Source organism: Lethenteron reissneri, chromosome 13, assembly GCF_015708825.2.
Source record: "Lethenteron reissneri isolate LAM-NWPU_2019-01 chromosome 13, ASM1570882v1, whole genome shotgun sequence".
Lineage (NCBI taxonomy): Eukaryota > Metazoa > Chordata > Hyperoartia > Petromyzontiformes > Petromyzontidae > Lethenteron > Lethenteron reissneri.
This window is the reverse complement of record NC_083791.1, coordinates 4,735,652-4,759,052: the sequence shown is the minus strand read 5'-3', so window position 1 is coordinate 4,759,052 and position 23,401 is coordinate 4,735,652. Positions and strand designations below refer to the sequence as shown.

At 45.3% G+C, this 23,401-nt stretch overlaps 1 protein-coding gene across 1 annotated transcript in view; it reads right to left on the bottom strand.

Annotated features, from left to right (window-relative positions):
• LOC133342020 (ATP-sensitive inward rectifier potassium channel 10-like) overlaps positions 1 to 20,039 on the bottom strand; it is a 50,435-nt gene extending 30,396 nt beyond the window's left edge. The window contains 1 exon segment of the mRNA XM_061550887.1: positions 19,879 to 20,039. The gene's annotated coding sequence lies outside the window, so the exon portion shown is untranslated.
• Positions 20,040 to 23,401: the final 3,362 nt, after the last annotated feature.

Genomic DNA, 23,401 nt, shown 5'->3' with positions numbered 1-23,401 from the left:
CATGATCATATTTAATCAGTGACAAAACAACAGACAAAGATTCCCCTGTATAGCCTTAACAGACTGTTGGGGAAAGTGCTGTTAGCAAGCACCTATGAAGGCCGGAACGGCACACGAGGGGGTGGGTGGCCAGCACCACGCCCGGCCACTTTGTCTCCCCAGTGGCGATGTTTACAAATGTTGCCAGGTATTCATTTCAGGCTGCTCCGATCTAGGGGGAGGCCCAGGAACCGATTCAGATAATCCCCAGCTGGTGTTGGCCGTGAGCAGAATCGAACTTGGGTGGCTGGGTTCGGAGCGCAGCGGCACTAACCACCACAACGCCCGCTCACCACTATTTCATCAGTGACACATAGCGGCACACACACACGATAGCAACAACCACCATTCACTACTCATGTTCCCCGATATTATTTATATTATTGTTCAAGGGGTGGAGGGCTATAAATACACTTATACTGCAACCACATAATTTAGATTGTAAAAGCGTACTTATCGATCACCTGGAGTGCGTCGTTTGTTTTTATTTCTCAAAGTGGTCGCCAATAGGTTTCATGGTTAAGTGGCCACTGAGTGACCCTTGACCCTAGTAACCCTTGAAGGTCACGGTGGCGAAATGTGAACTCCCTCGCCCGATATGCAGGTGGTCGTGGTTTCGATCCCGACCCTGACGCCTGCTGCATATTTGGAGTTCGCATGTCTCTCTCTCCCTCCGGGTCCTCCGGTTTTCCCCTCCACATTTAGAATCGACACGCGTTCAGAGTAGTAGGCTGCTATGAATTTCCACGTGATAAGCCACTTCTCGTTGGGCTATCATTTGTGGCCAGGTCGCTTCTGAAACAAAGCCTCATAGCTCAGTGGGCCTTACCTAGTAAAATAGAAAGTTTAGTGTTTTAGTTTAGACCCTTGTCGAGTGGAAAGCAGGGCGAACTGAACCAGTGCGCACTCGTACAGTTACACAGGGTGGCTCAAAAGTCAAGACCCATAGGGTTTTTTTTATTTTATCTTTACACTGGCATTTCATAGTTTGAATTTTTTCTTTTTTCAAAAGGTAACATGTTATCTATTACCATTATTCATATCGATTTTTCTTCTTCCCTTTCAGATGACGTTATAAAAATGGAAAGGAAATCGACTCAGGACAAACGAGTTCAATTAAGCTTTAATGTTACGCAATTTCGAAAGAGAATTCATGCGTGCATTGGTTTTTTTTTATGGACGTCAGTTTGAAGAGTTGTTCAAAGAAATATAACCCTGTGTGTCCTAACTTTTGGGCCACCCTGTGTATATTTATTCAGCTTAGATCCCAGTCCCCTGCACCCCTTCACCAAGCCGCATTGACAAGTGCAGTGAAGTATGGTTAAATTACCCCCCCCTTCCACGCCGCTTGACGGACATGTAGTGGAGGGGGGGGGGGGGTCCTCATGCAGCAGTAGGTCTGTAAATGATTGAGTCATAAGAATACCTACCTCACAGGGCACGCTGCCCGTTATGATCAACTCACAAAAAACAAGTTAGCTTGGACACGTAAATTAACATGTTGTTTCCACATATATTTCCACCGCCCCACACCCTCCCCTCGCCGGACCACCTCAATTATTACGGAACACTGATGCCAAATTTTAAATCACCTTTTAAACGACCAAATGAATTTTTATTGACGCTTTGTCCTTGAGCGGGCCCAGTCGTACGCGCTGGTGGAAATAAAATTTAAAAAAACGGACCGCGATTGCCAATGTGGCCGTTTTAAGCTTAATGGGAAATAAATTAACGAATCGCACCTCTGCTCTCTGCTACATCGCCAGGGGAAGGTCTTTCTCCATGGTGCATGGCCAGGTCTGTGCCTCCTCGTGTGGACAAGCCTCACGTGAGACACGTGGAGTACTCAGCACCACCTGGAGTGCCACATGGCCACCGAGACTCGGGATATTTGGGTTTGCCTTGGGTGGCACTCTGTGGCGAGATGTTAACTACTTCGCCTGGTATACAGGATGTTAACTACCTCGCTTGGTGTACAGGAGGTTAACTACCTAGCCTGGTATACAGGATGTTAACTACCTCGCCTGGTTATACAGGAGGTTAACTACCTCGCCTGGTATACATGATATGTTAACTACCTCGCCTGGTATACAGCAGATGTTAACTATTTCGCCTGGTATACAAGATATGTTAACTACCTCGCCTGGTATACAGGAGATGTTAACTACCTCGCCTGGAATACAGGAGATGTTAACTACCTCGCCTGGTATACAGGAGATGTTAACTACCTCGCCTGGAATACAGGAGATGTTAACTACCTCGCCTGGTATACAGGAGATGTTAACTACCTCGCCTGGTATACAGGAGATGTTAACTACCTCGCCTGGTATACAGGAGATGTTAACTACCTCGCCTGGTATACAGGAGGTTAACTACCTCGCCTGGTATACAGGATGTTAACTACCTCGCCTGGTTATACAGGAGGTTAACTACCTCGACTGGTATACAGGAAATGTTAACTACCTCACCTGGTATACAGGAGATGTTAACTACCTCACCTGGTATACACGATGTTAACTACCTCGCCTAGTATACAGGAGATGTTAACTACCTCGCCTGGTATACAGGAGATGTTAACTACCTCGCCTGGAATACAGGAGATGTTAACTACCTCGCCTGGTATACAGGAGATGTTAACTACCTCGCCTGGTATACAGGAGATGTTAACTACCTCGCCTGGTATACAGGAGATGTTAACTACCTCGCCTGGAATACAGGAGATGTTAACTACATCGCCTGGTATACAGGAGATGTTAACTACCTAACCTGGTAGACAGGAGATGTTAACTACCTCGACTGGTTATACAGGAGATGTTAACTACCTCGCCTGGTATACAGGATGTTAACTACCTCGCCAGGTATACAGGATATGTTAACTACATCGCCAGGTATACAGGATATGTTAACTACATCGCCAGGTATACAGGATATGTTAACTACATCGCCAGGTATACAGGATATGTTAACTACCTCGCCTGGTATACAGGATATGTTAACTACCTCGCCTGGTATACAGGAGGTTAACTACCTCGCCTGGTATACAGGAGATTAACTACCTCGCCTGGTATACAGGAGGTTAACTACCTCGCCTGGTATACAGGATATGTTAACTACCTCGCCTGGTATACAGGATATGTTAACTACCTCGCCAGGTATACAGGAGATGTTAACTACCTCGCATGGTATACAGGAGATGTTAACTACCTCGCCAGGTATACAGGAGATGTTAACTACCTCGCATGGTATACAGGAGATGTTAACTACCTCGCCTGGTATACAGGAGATGTTAACTACCTCGCATGGTATACAGGAGATGTTAACTACCTCGCCTGGTTATACAGGAGGTTAACTACCTCGCCTGGTATACATGATATGTTAACTACCTCGCCTGGTATACAGCAGATGTTAACTATTTCGCCTGGTATACAAGATATGTTAACTACCTCGCCTGGTATACAGGTGATGTTAACTACCTCGCCTGGAATACAGGAGATGTTAACTACCTCGCCTGGTATACAGGAGATGTTAACTACCTCGCCTGGAATGCAGGAGATGTTAACTACCTCGCCTGGTATACAGGAGATGTTAACTACCTCGCCTGGTATACAGGAGATGTTAACTACCTCGCCTGGTATACAGGAGATGTTAACTACCTCGCCTGGTATACAGGAGGTTAACTACCTCGCCTGGTATACAGGATGTTAACTACCTCGCCTGGTTATACAGGAGGATAACTACCTCGACTGGTATACAGGAGATGTTAACTACCTCACCTGGTATACAGGAGATGTTAACTACCTCACCTGGTATACACGATGTTAACTACCTCGCCTAGTATACAGGAGATGTTAACTACCTCGCCTGGTATACAGGAGATGTTAACTACCTCGCCTGGAATACAGGAGATGTTAACTACCTCGCCTGGTATACAGGAGATGTTAACTACCTCGCCTGGTATACAGGAGATGTTAACTACCTCGCCTGGTATACAGGAGATGTTAACTACCTCGCCTGGAATACAGGAGATGTTAACTACATCGCCTGGTATACAGGAGATGTTAACTACCTAACCTGGTAGACAGGAGATGTTAACTACCTCGACTGGTTATACAGGAGATGTTAACTACCTCGCCTGGTATACAGGATGTTAACTACCTCGCCAGGTATACAGGATATGTTAACTACATCGCCAGGTATACAGGATATGTTAACTACATCGCCAGGTATACAGGATATGTTAACTACATCGCCAGGTATACAGGATATGTTAACTACCTCGCCTGGTATACAGGAGGTTAACTACCTCGCCTGGTATACAGGATATGTTAACTACCTCGCCTGGTATACAGGAGGTTAACTACCTCGCCTGGTATACAGGAGATGTTAACTACCTCGCCTGGTATACAGGAGGTTAACTACCTCGCCTGGTATACAGGATATGTTAACTACCTCGCCAGGTATACAGGAGATGTTAACTACCTCGCATGGTATACAGGAGATGTTAACTACCTCGCATGGTATACAGGAGATGTTAACTACCTCGCCAGGTATACAGGAGATGTTAACTACCTCGCATGGTATACAGGAGATGTTAACTACCTCGCCTGGTATACAGGAGATGTTAACTACCTCGCATGGTATACAGGAGATGTTAACTACCTCACCTGGTATACAAGATGTTAACTACCTCGCCTGGTATACAGGAGATGTTAACTACCTCGCCTGGTATACAAGATGTTAACTACCTCGCCTGGTATACAGGAGATGTTAACTACCTCGCCTGGTATACAGGAGATGTTAACTACCTCGCCTGGTATACAGGAGATGTTAACTACCTCGCCTGGTATATAGGAGATGTTAACTACCTCACCTGGTATACAAGATGTTAACTACCTCGCCTGGTATACAGGATATGTTAACTACCTCGCCAGGTATACAGGAGATGTTAACTACCTCGCCTGGTATACAGGAGATGTTAACTACCTTGCCTGGTATACAGGAGATGTTAACTACCTTGCCTGGTATACAGGAGATGTTAACTACCTCGCCTGGTTATACAGGAGATGTTAACTACCTCGCCTGGTATACAGGAGATGTTAACTACCTCGCCTGGTATACAAAATGTTAACTACCTCGCCTGGTATACAGGAGATGTTAACTACCTCGCCTGGTATACAGGATGTTAACTACCTCGCCTGGTATACAGGATGTTAACTACCTCGCCTGGTATATAGGAGATGTTAACTACCTCGCCTGGTGTACAGGATGTTAACTACCTCGCCTGGTTATACAGGAGATGTTAACTACCTCGCCTGGTATACAGGAGATGTTAACTACCTCGCCTGGTATACAAAATGTTAACTACCTCGCCTGGTATACAGGAGATGTTAACTACCTCGCCTGGTATACAGGATGTTAACTACCTCGCCTGGTATATAGGAGGTCGTGGATTCGATCCCGACCCTGACGCCTGCTGTATAACTCGAGTTTGCATGTTCTCCCCGCATTTAGATCAACGTGTGTTTAGAGTGCTTGGCTGCTCTAAATTTCCACGCGATAAGCTACTTCATTGAACTATCATTTGTGGCCAAGTCTTTTCTGAAAAAGAGCTATATAGCTCGGTGGGCCTTAGCTGATGAAATAGCAACAAATTGTTGACTTTAGACTCCCGTGGTCACTGTTGGTGAACTTAACCCATTGATTACTCCACCAATGTTGAAGACTCTTGTCTATCAGCAGGACTGTTCAATCCTCAGTGTGTCCAACCACCGCACTGCCGGTCACGCCACACTCACTCACTCACAAGACAAAAGATCCCCCCGTATAGTTTTTGACAGACTGCAGGGGACAAGTGCTGTTAGCGAGCAGCAATGAAGGCTGGCATGGCACACGAGGGGCATGTGTGGCCAACACCAAGCCCACCCGCCTTTGTCTCCCTAGTGGCCTGGATAATTGTCACTGGTGTTGACTGTGAGCGGGAATTGAACTCGGTCACCGGGTGCGTAACGCAGAGTGCTATTCATTGCACTAACGTACCCCACACTCACTCACCCACTCACCGACTCCGGGAAATACCGGAGGACTCGGAGAAAAATCCCCGCGACCACATGTAGAGAGGACATGCACACACCAAACATACAGGGGTCAAAGGTCGAGATTGAATCCACGATCTCCTGTATACCTTGCGAGGTAGTTAACAATCTTGCCACCACGGCGTTCCTGGCAAGCCAGGAGATAGAACCTTGATGCCCACGGGTAGGGAGGGAGCTTCACGAATGTGAGATCCACCGACTTTTGCTGCCTGCAGAGTGCAGGATCACAGGCCACGTGCAGCAGAGCAATCAGCGCCACGCTAAAAGTATAACATTGCCACGTCACTTACTATTCAAAGCAATGGTAAGTACATTTTGATTTGTGTTGGCGAGATTAATGCTGACAAGTATATGCACCCACAATATTGAAAATGCTAATTAAGAATGTGTTTTTATTTGTATTGAAGAGGCCAAATAATATGTTTCAGATGTGCTTCTGCAGGCCGTCTGGAACGCTCTTCCTTCCGATAACAGGAACATACTGCAACTATGCACTATTGAATCGAGATATAAAACTCATTTCTTTACAACTGCTATTTGTGTTCTGTTTGTGGCCCTTCCCCGCACCTCCGATCAGCGCGCTTGGATAGTACTTGCTGCCGTGTACATACATATTACGTCCGGTCTAAGATTAACTTTGTTGTAAAAATCAGCTGTGTGAACAAGGCGCGCGAGCAGTGGTGTTTTTAGGGTCATTATCAACACAGTCCCCAACATCACACGCGAAGGTGGAATCGGTTCTTTCGAATATTAATAGCAAAACATCCAACTTGATGGCAAAACAAAAAGAGTTAAAAAAACAATCTATTTAATTCACTTCAATACAATTTTCATCGAAATATGAGCTCGTGTCTTAAGCGTTGATAGCAGAAGAGCAGGTGGCATTATTGCAAGTGTCATATCTCTGGGCTTGGAGGTCAGTTCATGATTTATTATTTGGGTCTTTCGGTAAAGCCACGTAGATAGAAGAAAAACAATGATATAAAAATAATAAAGTATCACGACGTTTAGATCGCAACACAACAACATTAGAATTTTTTTTGTATAAAAAAAATTCCTGCCTCAGTAGCTCTCCCGCTATTTTTTTTACCTGATGACGATTACTTGTGTTGCGATCGAAACGTCGTGATATTTTATTATTATTAATTATTATTTTTCTTCTATCTCCGTGACTTCGCCGAAAGACTCAAAGAATATGAATTTCTGCAGTCGCGAAAGCTTTAGGTCAAGATTTAATTCGTGATTTCTTCTCTCAAACTTATTCCGCGCATTACCTGCGGGACATTTCCGACTCGGCTCCCTGAATATCCCTGCAGTAGCCCGTGGCTAAGCTTCACAGAAAATCCGCTTAACACGCAGCCCAAACCGGGAAAACCACACTTGATTTCAAGTGGCCTGGAAAGCTTACGCGTTAAATCGCTCCACTATCCACCCAGTAAACATGCTTTGGGCAGTTTCCCTTTGTCCCGTCTTATGCCCGGGTCACTCGCGAAACCTTTTCCAATTCAAATCTACGGAATTCCTCACCTGCTTTTTTGGTAATAAATGTTTAAACATTTGTAGAGGCTAAATCAACACGAGTATTTACACCGGGCCCCGAAGCCATCGGGTACTTAATAAGTAACCAGTATTACAACCCGAACCTAATGACTTTACACGCAATTCGCCAAGTCCTGGCTCACAGCTCTTAATTTTAACAGCACCCTTGAAAACAGGAAACGTGCAGTTGTTCAGGTACAAGGAGTGCCACTCAGCCATCCCAATTAAATTGTGTCGGGGGCAAACACGGAATCGCTTCATGTATTTAGTCACGCGCAGACATTGTGGCTGGCTCGAGTTACAGAGCGAGCGGCTCACGGGTGGAAGGCCGCGCGAGTTAAAAATCCTGGTCTGGGGTCGACCCGGCCCATCACCCTTCAAGGGATTGGTAAAATAGGAACCACTTTGCGAAGGTGGGCTAAAGCGGTTGTCCCTCTGGAGAAGTCTGCCTTCGCCAGAGGAATCGGGAGTTTTCACCGCTCGCTCACGGCTGTCAAAAGGAGACGGGCACCATCTCCTATGGATCAACTCGCCCCTGCCATAGAACCGTGGAAATGTCACCACCGGCGATAAACACCGCCTCGTTGCTCATTTCAGCAAGGGGTCACTTTGACCTTTGTGGTGGCGAGATTGTTAGCACCCTGCACCCTGACTTATACACCCATCCACACTAGGAGCAGTGCTGCGTGGTATTGAACCGGTCCAAGGCCAAAGGAATGGAAAGTACAGCAGGGTAATCCAAGATGTAGTGTCACCATACTCTTTGGTTCTTTCGGTAAAGTCACGTAGGTAGAAAAAATTATATATCACGACGTTTCGATCGCAACACAACCTGAGGCTGCACCCATCTCAAGCCTACATAAGAGACATTGTTTCAGTAGCTTTCTCTCGCTCTCACCTGAAGATGATCGCTTGTGTTGTGATCGAAACGTCGGGGTATATTATTTTTTCTACCTACGTGACTTTACCGAAAGAGCCAAAAAGTATGGATTCTTGCAGTCACGAGAGCTTCAAATCAATTAATTCACCCCGAACATTTGTTTTGCCTTTGAATGTCCATTTCTGTTTTAAAATGAACGTTCCTTAAAAATATGACGTTTTAGATAATTAAATTGGGGTCGCAAGACATCTGTGGTATTGCACCGGTCCTTCCCCCTCACCTCCAATTAGCACGACAACATACACACATCTGGACCACCCTGTCCGGTATGGTCAGACGACACTCATGACTGACAGCGCAGTGGGGCTTGATCCAACGGTACATAGACAGGGCGAGAGATTGTTATTAATACTGTGAAGGGTGACTGCCTCGTCAGGAGTTTTTCAAGCTCGATATTGTTTCTTACAACCGGATGAATACACTTTTATTTTTCGAGATCTGGGTTAAATAAAATAAAATAAACTCTATGCAAAAATAACTACTGAAATGCGTGATCGTTATAGCAAAAGAATGTAAAAATCTTCTTAAATGTAAAAAAATTATAAAGGCAGAAATATGTTTTAAAGTGAAAATATTGAACGAATGAATGTGAACAGGGTACAAACTACGGGAGGTGCAAGGCAATAACACGGAGTATTTTATTCAAAGTAGATGATAAATTATTAGTAAGTGCATTTAACACAAACACTGATAAAAGCGTTGAAAAAGTGCACCGGGACTTGGATATATTCATTTCCATTGACGACGACGATGATGATGATGATGATAACGATGATGATGATAACGATGATAACGATGATAACGATGATGATGATAACGATGATAACGATGATAACGATGATGATGATAACGATGATGATGATAACGATGATGAAGATAAGAACAATGATGATGAAGATGATGATGATGAAGATGATGAAGATGAGAACAATGATGATAATTCAGATGCAATTCATGATAATAAATTAAATCTCGAAAATAACTTGATAATTCTCATGCGCAGACGTGGTTTTTTTTGTCACGAGGTAAATAAATCGGAATTAAATAAATAAACACTCACAATTTTACATCAAACTGGTTTCCTGCTCATCAATGGAATGCGGCGCTCGTATCTACAATTACACTCCTGAGGAAGTGCTGGAAATTCAACATTCCTACGGTGAACAATTAATCTATTACCATTAAATTCTTGGTTCTTTCGGTAAAGTCACGTAGAAGGGAAATAATACATTCATTTGTATTATTATAATAAAATAAAATAAAAATTCCCTTCTACGTGACTTTACCGAAAGAACCAAGAATATGAATCCCTGCAGTCACGAAAGCTTTAAATCTAAATTTAATCTATTACTATTTAAACTAAAAAATATATATTTTACCAGGAAAGGCCCACTGACCTGTACAGCTCTTTTTCAGAAGCCAAATACTCTAAACACGTGTCGATTCTAAATGTGGAGAGGTAAACCAGAGGGCCCGGAGAAAAATCCACGCGACCACGGGAAGAGAGAGAGACATGCAAACTCCAAATATACAGCAGCAGGCGTCAGGGTCGGGATCGAGCCCACAACCTCCTTCATACCAGGCGAGGTAGTTAACATCTCCTAGCCACCGTGATGATGATGAGAGAGAGAGAGACACGCAAACTATAAATATACAGCAGGCGTCAAGGTCGGGATCGAACCCACGACCTCCTGCATACCGGGCGAGGTAGTTAACATTCCGCCACCGCGGCGCCCCGTATAAATGGTTACACCAATGTATCGGTAGGTCACGTGTGGTGGGATAAATTGTGAGTACTTCCCACTTTTTATCTAAATGTCTGTCAGGCGCTTCCACCAGCAGTGGCATAAACAAGAAATTGCAGGGCGGCACCTTTGCATTTAAGTTTTGGAACATTAACTTGACAATTCCATTCGGTAATTATCAGGCATTCGAGTCGTTTTATCCGAGTGGGGATGAATCTGTAACAGCAGCCCTATAGCAACCAGGTCCCACAAAGCAGTGCTCGAGTCAAACAGGACCCTCTAAAGTACGTTTTGAGGCGGATTAAGGTTTTAGATGCTAAAACAATTACAGTGTTTATTAAGTAAACACGTTGTGTTCATTGTGGATTTCGCAGTGGTTAAAGTTTGAAAATGTAAATCACAGTCGTGGGTTAACTCGGCGTATAATGCCTTGGGTGTTGATCAAACAAACGAATTAACACTTGGTGGGAGGTCGTCTGTGGTTGTCTTACAAGGTGCCACTGTGGCGAGATGTTAATTCCCTCGCCTGGTATGCAGGAGGTCTTGGGTTCGATCCCGACCCTGACGCCTGCTGTATATTTGGAGTATGCGGTGTCTCTCTCCCCGTGCTCGCGTGGATTTTTCTCCGGGTCCACCGGTTTTCCCCTCCACATTTAGAATCAACGTGCATTTAGAGTATTTGGCCGCAATACATTTCCACGCGATAAGCAACTTCATTGAACTATCATTTGTGGCGGCCTGTTCGCTTCTACAAAAATAGCTATACAGCACAGTTGGCCTCCTTACCTGGTAAAATAAAAACAATTACCCTAACTCGGTTGACCCAACGTCCCATGTCCACTCCTCTGGATTGTAAGTGCAATGTGCCAACCATTACACCACACGGTGGATGGTGTAGATTGATCACGATAGAGCGCGATTGGGCGACTGTATTTCGGAATGCGGCTCTACTGGGAAGTTACAGAGTTGTGTGGTTCTCTCCGGTCCAATGCTCACAAGTGGTCGGCCTCGAATGCCAGCAGGCCGCCCCGATGGATCGGCGGACAGTGGTTGGGCAAGTTTATATTAATTGATAACACAGCTGTTAATTAATTGGCTGCTCGATGGCTAGTTAGTAGGAGCTGGGCAGGCAAGGGCTAATGGGAAATCTGTGTTTTCATCAACAGATAAAAGGAGTCCTTACTCTGTTTTTTTTCGGTAAAGTCAAGTAGGTGAAAAATAAAATAAAAATAAATTAAGTCACGACGTTTCGGAGGCAAAACAAGCTTCCGTCTTAAAAAAAGGAGTCGTGTTAGCTGGGAGTTAGCCATTCTCACATCTCTTCTTAAAAATATCAACACATACACCCCCTTACAGCTTTAATATACTTTTGGGACAAGTGCTGTTAGCGAGCGCCTAAAGAAGGTCGGCACGGCACACGAGGGGGTGGGTGGGCTGCCTTTGTCTCGCCAAACCAATGCTGCTGCTTACACATCGCACGAGCACTCATTTAAGGCAAAGTCAACCTCGGGGAGGCACACAGCACCGGTTCAGATATTCGTCCACCGATATTGGCCGTGAACGGGAATCGAACTCGTGTCCCCGGCTTCGTAGCGCAGTGCGCTAACCGCTGCACCGCCACTCCTCAGTGGACACACACACACCTCAAACGCCGTCGTGTACAAACAGCTAACCCTGGACGTTGAACAAACGCCTCCCCGTACCTCTACTTAACCTGAATAAACTCATTGAACACGTGTGTTAGCGAGTGCCTATTAAGGCCGGCGTGATTTATACTCTGGGTGGGGGAGTGTAAGGGGGGGAGGGCAGCACTATGCCCAGCCATCTCCGCTTCCTTTCTCCGCCAATAATTAATTTCAGGCCGAGTCAATCTAGGGGAGGCCCAATCATGGTTCATACACCACTCGTCAGCGCTGCAGTATCACAACCACGTAGGTCTTCGCGATTGCACCGTACATGGCACTCCGATGTGTGTGTTTTCTTTCTTCGGAAGCTCCCAGGACGTGGAGCGAAACGTCGGGTATCTTACAAACTAACACGAGAGCTGCTAGTGGCCAAGGTTAAAACCCAGGCCGCCAAAGCCAGTGCCGTGTTTGGGCATGTTAACACACACACACACATAACATACACGCACACATAGACACAGATAACATACATACGAGTGTGCACACACCTCTGATGTGTGCGAACACCACTGATGCGCGTGTGATGGACACGGACGGAAGCACACAAATGTGCACGTGCTGCAAAAATCGAGGCGAAGGCTCGACACTTTTGCGACATTGCCCACGTGGTCGTTGTGGTCCTTCTGCTACCCGCAGGGCATAGGGACACATCTGAGCTGTGGGGGCCGGTCGGTTCTGGTGAAAACTGGACATCAAGAAAGTGTCTCCCTCCCGCTGCTGCGGATGGCGTTGGCTGTGAATGAGTGTATCTGGCCCCTTGCTGTTGCTGGGGCCCACTGATGAGGTGGGACCTTGTGCAAAGAAAGTTGATAATTAAAGTCACAGCATGAGGTGGTTTATGTTGAGAGTTCTGGCAGGTGTGCTGCATTCATCCCCATAACAACGAATTCCGAGTGGTCTAAAGGTTAGTCAGTCCGTCTATTTCGGGTAAGGGAGCTAAGAAGCCCTCTTTTTTTTCAAAGTGGCGAACCAGCCTACAAATAGTCAAAAATCACACGTTACTTTAAATGTTATTTTTTTTAACAACAGACACAAAGCCCCCTACCCCCCCCCCCCAAAAAAAACGCCAAGCGACCAACAACAAACAGATCTATTAAAGTCGCGTTAATATGCATACACGTATGTTAAGGCATCTAACAGTAGAAAATTCAAATGATGGGTGGAAGCGCTGGTGCAGTGGAAAACGCACCGGGCGGACACCTGGGGGGTTTGATTCCTGGCCACAGCTGGCATCAGTGGTGAGTGGCATCCGAATCGGTCCCAGTCACCCAAGGTTGCTCGCTATTATCTGCACACGAGTTCCCTCCCGCAGATATTGTAATCTCTTGACGAAATGCCGATTGCAAAGTTAATATAATTTGGAAAAAAAATACACAAACTCAAGCAGCCACTTACTTGGTCGTCGCATCCTATACTTAACCAGGAGATGAGATATAAACCCTTGAGACACATGCGACCGCCAGGCTTATATTAAGTTAAATTGAATTCACGTTACATTATTTTTTTTACGTAACAAATCTAGAAAAAAAGTAACAATTTAAAAAAGTTGCAGTTTGTACCAGCATTTGTGAAACGCTACCAACCACAATGTCCATTTGCCAGTTAATATAAGAAACTGTCTTTCGTTCTGTGCCACAGGACAGACGGCATATTCGGCATCCTTCGATAAGCACAAATAACTTATCGACAATGTACAAAAACAACAAACACAGCCTGTAGCCCGAGGAAGGACCAGTGACAAAACTGGACCTCCACTTGAACCTCTATAACTTACATTTCGATTTAAAGCTTTCGTGACTGCAGGGATTCATCTTCTTGGTTCTTTCGGTAAAGTCACGTAGAAGGGAAGTAGTAAAATAATAAAAATTAAACATAATAAAATAATTCTCACGACGTTTCGGCCACAACGCAAGCAGCCGTCCTCAGGTGAAGAACAGGTCTGTCCTTTGTGGCCGAAGCGTCGTGAGAATTATTTATTATGTTTATTTTTATTATTTTATTATTTCCCTTTTACGTGACTCTATAACTTAGTTGCAGAATGTTTTGCCCTTTGTCAATCCACATGCCGATCAGAATCAGAATATGTATTGGAGGAATCCGGTGAGCTATAAAGCTCTTTTTTCCACAGATGTCCAGTCGGGACATCTGCTGATGGGAGGCTAACCCCACGTCGCCACGTTTGTTCATGGAATTTGTATTACCACAGTTTCCCTTGCTGGTCAGTGCAGGTCAGTGCTGGTCAGTGCTGGTAGGTTGTTTGGACGTAAGGAGCTAAAGGCGCAGCCCTGCATGAGTGCTTGCTCTCGCCACTGCTGGTGACAAAAGGGGGCTTCGGAGAAATCGGTGTTGTTCGTGAATTTTCTGAGCAGAGCCACTTTCGCCGATCTTTTGTCAAGGCGCCCTTCCCCCCTTTCCAACCCAGCTTAAATATATGCTCCAAGCATGGTGCTGTTTCATTCAGACGCTGTCTCCCCGACAGACCTGGTCTTCACCTGAGGACGGCTGCTTGCGTTGTGGCCGAAACGGCGTGAGAATTATTTTATAATGTTTTATTTTATTATTTTATTATTTCCATTCTACGTGACTTTACCGAAAGAACCAAGAAGAAGACATCGTCAGTGCGAGGGTGGTTGTCACGTGTCGTGTATTGTCGGGGGCCCGCACTGAAGGCCACCGGGGGCCCGCCAGTGGCCTGTGGACCTTGCAGTGAAGAACGCCGCCTCTAGAGGGTAATTGACCTCTTACACGCCGGTCAGCCATAATAGAACAGGGTAGGGATACCCACACTTTACGCCATCTCACGTGACCTGCGGAACCACTAACATCGGGTAAGATTTAAGTAAGTTGCACCGTCAGTTTAAATTGATGCGACAGGAGATGGAATCGAACCGGCGACTTCTGGATCGCAAGCCCAGGGCGCTCACCGTCACACCACTGTGGCAGCGTGCCTGGAGAGTTTGAGGACGGATGTTAATCTCCGATTTGATGCATCCTTACACTCGTAATTCTTAAGCAGGGAAATAAAAAAAAGTATATTTTTTGGCACTTGGCGAAAAGATAGCATTTTTTTTTTACATAAAAGGTGACTTCAAGTAGCATCTGGAAGTGATCATTTTGAAAGAGCCATGGAGGTCTCCAGTACAATTTTATTCAGTAATAAAAGTGATTTTTAAAATGATTCAAAATAAATTATACGTAAAAACCATAAATGTTTCACTGGTTATATATATCCCACAGCTCATCATAATGATGTTGAACAGCCAGTTAAATATGTTATAATAAAGGCAACACGGTAGACAATATATTAAAGTCACTTCTTGCTAAATTTGGATATAATAACCTGTCGAGTGACCAATGCAGAAGCAAGGAACAGGTTGCACACAGAAGAAGACCTGGTTGATGCAGGCAGTGATGAGAAGGACACTGGCACTAGTTGGACACACGTGTAGGATGGACAAAACAGGAAAATTAAAAGTGTGTTGTTCTGAAAAATGGAAGGAACCGAAAAAAAATGGCTTTACGACGACATAAGAAATTGGTGCCAGGAAGAAGTGGCACTACTTGAGAATATTGGCACAAGGCAGAGGAAAGTGGAAACAAATGTGAAGTGGACACCTACGAAGCGAGATGATGATGAACCTGTAAATAATTGAAAAAAAAATGCGTTTGACATAAAAATGCCACAGTTACATTGGGTTGCATTTCCAAGACCTGCTGTTGCTATTCAGGTTGAAGGTGCATTGGTCTGGCACATGCCAGATCAAACCTGTACGATCCAGCCCCCCCAAGTGAGTGACTCGGGTTACTATCTGAGCCTTTAAATCGGGTTTGTTTTCATTCCCGCGCTCTGTAAAGGTGCACTCAGAGGTAGTTCCTGAGAAGAATATAAATAACAAAAGAGCCTTAGCCATGCTGGCTTACAGGTTTGCACCCCCCCATTCTCCCTCCACCCACATTTTTTTTTTACACAGAAATTGAAAGTGGCGTTACCACGTTGGGCAGAAGGTGAAATCTGCCCAACGTCACGTGTGGTGTGCCCAATATTGTTTTTGTCAATGTTATAATCGGCGTGCAAACACAATTGTTGGGTGAAGTAAACAGAACACGCCAATTGGCTTGGCTCTCCAACACGCCGGTGTGCTGTACTAGTAACGAATTGGCCACGTTCTGTTTACTTGACAAACCTTACGAATTTGCTGTGTCGGGTGATGGCGGGTTTAACGACACATTTATATATTTACGCGATCTAACCCCCCCAAAAAAACATCTTATGGATGATATTGGTCGCGAAAAGGCCTACGTGTAATGATTACGTTTTCAAAGTATCTGTGATAAATCACTGCTGGGCAAATGAACCCCGACCTGGAGATAATGCCGACATTCATTCAATGAGGCATTGCCGTAAATGAATAATGCATGCGTTAAGTATGTTAAGTATACCACGTATCGAGGCAAGATCCTTTGAGAAAAATACAAATTTATCAACGTGTGGCAAAGTTCAGAGAGGTTGTGTGTCCCAGGAACAAGAATACAACCGCTTCTAAATTTCAAAAACGCAACCTAGTCAATGACATGAGTTCGAATCGTTGGCAAGCCGAACATTATATGGAAACATGGGTTAAGGCAGTGGCTGCAGAGATTTGTGTTGATATGTCTCCTCTCCACACGTGTTATTGTTCCACAAACAATCCTTGAATTATGCTAGAATGTCTACTTTGTGAAAAGCACCCAATTGTTTTAGTTCCTAAAATTCCTCCCCGACAGCACACGCACAACAACACCTCAGCCACTCGCATCGTTTATCATCAGATATCAATCGACATACGCCTCTCATGTCCGATACTCTCACTGTATTCTCGTACATTGTGTCATTGTTACCGGAACGGGCAGAAGAACTGGGGTTGCTGCATGAGCGCACTGCACTACAGCCGGGTTCAATTCCCCGCCATGTCGACAGCTTCAGAAGCAACCGAACCGGTTCTAAGCACTCGCTTCGCCAATCTGCAATGACCAGGGTGGTGAAGTGTGTACACATATATCATTACCCAATCATTAAGATGATATTATGAACGGAAGTGTTTTTGAATTATGTTTTGGATGCTTCCACTTTTGTACTTTTTAGTGTGTCTAACCCTGCTACCTCCCGATCACAACCACTTTAGATTCACGTAGCAAAATAGAAGCATAAACAAACTTGTGATGCGTAAATAATGGTATTGTCTGAGATCCCTATGTAAAAGTCACAATTGTGTGCGCACACGTATGATGATCACCCCATCTATGATCAATATTCAGTTATCACAGCAACAACATTTTGTAAACTGACAATTCCGACAACGGATGTTCTCTTTGCATGTAAAACAAAAATTAATCGCTCTAAAATATAGAGGTATGGGTGACAATATTATTTGGGTCTTTCGGTAAAGTCACGTAGATAGGTTTACAATATATTGTTGCTGTGATAACGGAATATTAATCAAAGATGGGGTGGTCATCATACGTGTGCGTACACAATTGTGACTTTAACAGAGGGATCTTAGACAATACCATTATTTACGCATAACAAGAATGTTTTTTCTCCTAGGATCTTGCCTCGATACATGGTAAAGTCCCGTAGATAGGTTTCTTTCAACCTATCTACGTGACTTTATCTAAAGACCCAAAGAATAGGAATCCCTGCAGTCACGAAAGCTTTCATTCAGGGTAGGTGACAAGTTGAGGTATCATGTAATTGAAAAAGCAATTATGTATGAGAATGCATTCTTTTGTTTAACAGACAATAGACCGTAGTAAATGGGTTACTAGCTGGTATTGCCTTTGAAGATGCTGTTGTTTAAATATTAGTTCAGCTGTAAATGCAGCAGTAAACCGCATTTCCTCCCATTAGTGGACTGCTGTCCTGACTCTAAGCCTAGTGTATAATCTATAAATACACTTTAATAATAAGCCCGCATTGCATTCCTCTTAAAACACAGCTTTGAATACTTGACATCTAGAAAGGTCGAATAACCGTGGATCACAACTTTACAGTAAAATATTTACATGCCACTTTAAATCAGTTCTGAGTGACATTGACAGGCAATAACTATCTGAGCGGCATGTTCACCATCAGTGCGGTGCTGTTAAAGTGTTCGGTTCACACCTTCACATAGCAGCATATCCCGAGCACGTGGACCATAACCTGAGCACGTACATTATGACCTGAGCACGTATATCATAACCTGAGCACGTATATCATAACCTGAGCACGTACATCATAACCTGAACACGTATATCATAACCTGAGCACGTATATCATAACCTGAGCACGTACATCATAACCTGAGCACGTACATCATAACCTGAGCACGTACATCATAACCTGAGCACGTATATCATAAACCTGAGCCACGTACATCATACCCTGAACACGTACATCATAACCTGAGCACGTACATCATAACCTGAGCACGTACAGCATAACCTGAGCACGTACATCATAACCTGAGCACGTACATCATAACCTGAGCACGTATATCATAACCTGAGCACGTACATCATAACCTGAGCACGGACATCATAACCTGAGCACGTACATCATAACCTGAGCACGTACATCATAAACCCTGAGCACGTACATCATAACCTGAGCACGTACATCATAACCTGAGCACGTACATCATAACCTGAGCAGTACAGCATAACCTGAGCACGTACATCATAACCTGAGCACGTATATCATGACCTGAGCACGTACATCATAACCTGAGCACGTATATCATAACCTGAGCACGTACATCATAACCTGAGCACGTACATCATAACCTGAGCACGTACATCATAACCTGAGCACGTACATCATAACCTGAGCACGTACATCATAACCTGAGCACGTACATCATAACCTGAGCACGTACATCATAACCTGAGCACGTACATCATACCTGAGCACGTACATCATAACCTGAGCACGTACATCATAACCTGAACACGTACATCATGACCTGAACACGTACATCATAACCTGAGCACGTACATCATAACCTGAGCACGTACATCATAACCTGAGCACGTATATCATAACCTGAGCACGTACATCATAACCTGAGCACGTACATCATAACCTGAGCACGTACATCATGACCTGAGCACGTACATCATGACCTGAGCACGTACATCATAACCTGAGCACGTACATCATAACCTGAGCACGTATATCATAACCTGAGCACGTACAGCATGACCTGAACAAAGTTAGAAACACAAATATTAACAACCGCTATGTTGTGAAGCTTTTGGGAAGAGCACTCATACCAATGTTCCATTAACGAAGCAATACCACCGAGATGGGAGAATGATCCCATTCCCACGAGTTCACTCGAAGTTAAACGCGGAGGTAAATCCGCGTTCAACGTTGCATCAAAGCCCGTGCGGGCACGCGCAAGCAATTATCTCTATTCATGGGAGAAACTGATAGGCAATCACATTGTTAAATATAAGCAGCAGGACTCGTAACACTTTAAATGAACATTGCATTGCTGGGGTTGGACAACGCCTCTCACACACATCTCTGTTGAATATCACTGACAAAGCACACACACACACAGTGACCTCCTTTACACTTACCGTCAGTGCATCACACAGACCAGCACACCTTTCAAAGACACTTTTTATCGTAACAAAGACGTTTAAAGACACTTACACGAGTGTAACAACAAAAAAATCAACCCCAACCCCACCACAAAAGTTGGTTTTACTTCTACGATAGTTTTAGAGGCGCTCGCGAATCAGGTGCGGGACGCTTACGTTGGCGTGTGCGGTGAGAAAAGTACTGGCCTCGGACCAAACTCCAGACTCACCTGTGTGGGTGATGGGGTGGGGGGTGCGGGAGAGTTAAAACTAAATGTGATGATCTGTGATCTCGCAGCGCGTGTGCAGCCTCTCTCTCGACGGCGCTCACGAAGTTCGCTCGGCGCTCATCAGGTCGGGGACGAGCTCATGTGGGTGAATCTGCGTTCAAACCGCGTGAAGTTTGTCAGGGAGGGAGGGGAGGGGGGTGGTTTTTGTCCGCGTGCTGCCTGTGCCGTGTGGGAACTTGGGGCGGAGTCAGCCACTTTGCCACAAGGCGGTGGCGGCGATACCCCCCCATCCACACCTCCCCTCCTCCCCCCCATCCTCCCCCCCATCCCCCCCCCCATCCCTCCCCCACCCCCCCATATCCCCCCCATCCCCCCATCCCCCCCACCCCCCCCCATCCTCCCCATCCCCCTCCCATCCATCCCCCTCCTCCTCCCCCCCATCCAACCCCATCCCCCCTATCTCCCCCATCACCCCCCCCCCCATCATCCCCCCATCCCCCCCCATCCACCCCCTCCTCCTCCCTCCCATCCAACCCCCCATCCCACCCCCATCCCCCCCTCCTCCCCCCCCTCCTCCTCTCCCCCATTAACCTCCTCCTCCCCCCCATTCACCCCCCCCCTCCCCCCCCAAAACCCCCATCCCCCCCTCGATGCTTCATGATTTTTGCCCCTCTTATGGATGGGGCCGCTGAAGCCAAAAGCCGCGTCGCGTAGAATTAGCACCGACAAACACCCTTGTCAGACGGGGTGGGGGGGGGTTTCGGTGGCTGCACTTGTGCAACGCCGATGCGACCACGCGTGCAGGAGGGGTCGACGTTTTGATTGTCGTTTGCCTTTTTGTTGTTCGCTGTTGTTTCAATAAGAAACCAAAGCACCCACCGCCAGTGCCGGACTAAGCTAGTGCGGGGCCTGTAGCGTATCTTATAAAGGGGCCCTAAATAAAAAAAAAAACTGACGTAAATATTAAAACACATACATTTTTAACTTGCACAGTAAAGTAATTGTATTTTTTCATTTGTTAGCCAGTTAATACGACAAATCGCTAACCGTAAACACCCAGTCGTTCATAAAAGTTGCAGGTGGTATAGTACTATAGTAATAGAGCAAGTGCAGAATCACTGAACCGGAATTTATAGCTTGAAAGCGTTTAGCGCGGGGCCCTTGAAAGTGCGGGGCCCGTAGCTACTACTACACGTGTAGTAGTAGCTACTACACGTGTAGTAGTAGCTACTACACATGTAGCTACTTTTGCTACTCGATAATCCAGCACTGCCCACCACCCCAACCAACAGAACATCGAGCCCTGTGTTTCGCGTGAAGCCCACGCTGGTGTTTGGTGATAGTCGAGTCGAACGGTAGAGAGATCGCTGTCGCTGTAGTTATCACGGCGCCGAAATGCGCTCTAGAGGTCAATGCACTCGGGTTTGATTCATTGACCCCGGCCTGACATCAGTGGCGAGTGATATTGAACCAACACCAATGTCTTCGCCCCACACCCATCTCAGCAACCTCCACTGACCCGCGTAAGGGGGTATGGTCAAATAATCCCTACGACCAAATAATCCCCATGGCCATGTTTGTTGTAGTACGGAGTTAGGCTGAAGGTTTTAATCTAAGATGTCCTGTGGTTGTTGTTGTTTGACTTGCATCCCACTGGGATTTTTGCACACAGCGTTGGTGTAAGGTGCTTTTTCTGGAAGACTTTCCTGTTTTTTCCTGGATTTTTCTGTTTGCGCATAGTCACTTTAAGATCGAAAGACAGACGCTGTCTTTCCGACAGACCTGTTCTTCACCTGAAGACGGCTGCTTGCGTTGTGGCCGAAACGTCGTGAGAATTGTATTTTATAATGCTTTATTTTTATTATTTTATTATTTCCCTTCTACGTGACTTTACCGAAAGAACCAAGAAGATGAATCCCTGCAGTCACGAACGCTTTGAATCGAAATCACTTTAAGATGTTTTCTTGTTCATGTTTTTTGTTTTTGTTTGTTGCGGTTGTGCCCGATTCAAGAGCCGAATGGCTCACAGGGCTATACCATAATCTTAGTTTTTTTCGGTAAAGTCACGTAGGTAAAAAATAAGTGAAAACAACTCAATTAAATCACAAATACATTTTTAAAAATACAAAATGAGAACAATTAAATTAAAACACGACGTTTCGGAAGCAACACAAGCCTCCGTCTTCAGGTGGAATCGCCACAGCAAAATTACTGTAGTGAATAAAGAGGGCTATACCAAATAAATGAAACTGAACGTAGCCTGAGGCCTTCATCCAGCAGTTGACTCGTAAATTGTGAATCATTAATTTATTGTGGAAGGTATTTAACATTAACACTACATAGTAACGAATGCAACGAATGAGACAGTTAATTTACAATTGATCTTTAACTTTGTTTTTATTTGAGCTATTCATGAAATTATTTCACCAAAATATTCTTTAAATCCTAGCGACTATAAAACAAAACGTCGCAATATCTTGGCATTTTGTTACATTAAATCAGATTAGTTTTAGTGCTCCATCGCAGTTTTTTGTAATAAGTATCAAGAAATCACCATTAATGACATTGCCAATGAAGTGCAATGCATATCATAGGCATAATACTTGTAGGAACCTCTTGGTTACACCAGCCCATAGGGGATTATTGTTTCCGTCCGTCCGTCCTGCATCCAAAAATGGGAGGGGTGGGGCTGGGTGGAGAGGGGAGGGTGGGGAGGGGCTGGGTGGGGTGGGGCTGGGTGGGGAGGGGCAGGGTGGGGAGGGTGGGGAGGGGCTGGGTGGGGAGGGGCTGGGTGGGGAGGGTGAGGAGGGGGAGGGTGGGGCTGGGTGAGGAGTGGCTGGGTGGGGAGGGTGGGGTGGGGCTGGGTAGGGAGGGGCTGGGTGGGGAGGGTGGGATGGAGCTGGGTGGGGAGGGGCTGGTCACCCCGTGGTGCCCTTATAAAACTCAACGTTTAACCTACTCACGCCGGCTTGTGGCCGCCCTCACAGTCGGGCATATTTGCGGAATACACCACGCCGCCGTTGACCCTGGCCATTGACCGAGCAACCCGACGTTCCTACCAGCTCCCTCCGCAGTAGGAATGTGTTCTAATGAGGACAAGTTCAAATTGAGCGGCAACATTATTTATTTTTCATCGTTCATCATAATCTTGTATCCATAAAACCACCGCTATATAAAATCACGTACGTGACATATCACAAAAATGAAGAATGGAACCCTCCTGTAAACATAAATTCGGTACATTCATTTCAAAGATGTTGGATTTATAAGTGTAACGAAATGGACTTTACCTCAGAAAGCCATGTCTGACAACAGAGCTGTTACAGATTTTATTCTTAAAAAAAGTCTTAACATTAATGACATTACCTCACCACAATGCCTTGCATCTGTAATTACAATCGGTCAGTTGCAACTTTTATCTAAATAACAACCCAATACAATTTGTGCGTGGATTGTACTGCCATTTACACTTATTACAGACGTGAATGGCTGCGGCCTAGCAGCATTCAGCCGAAATTATTAA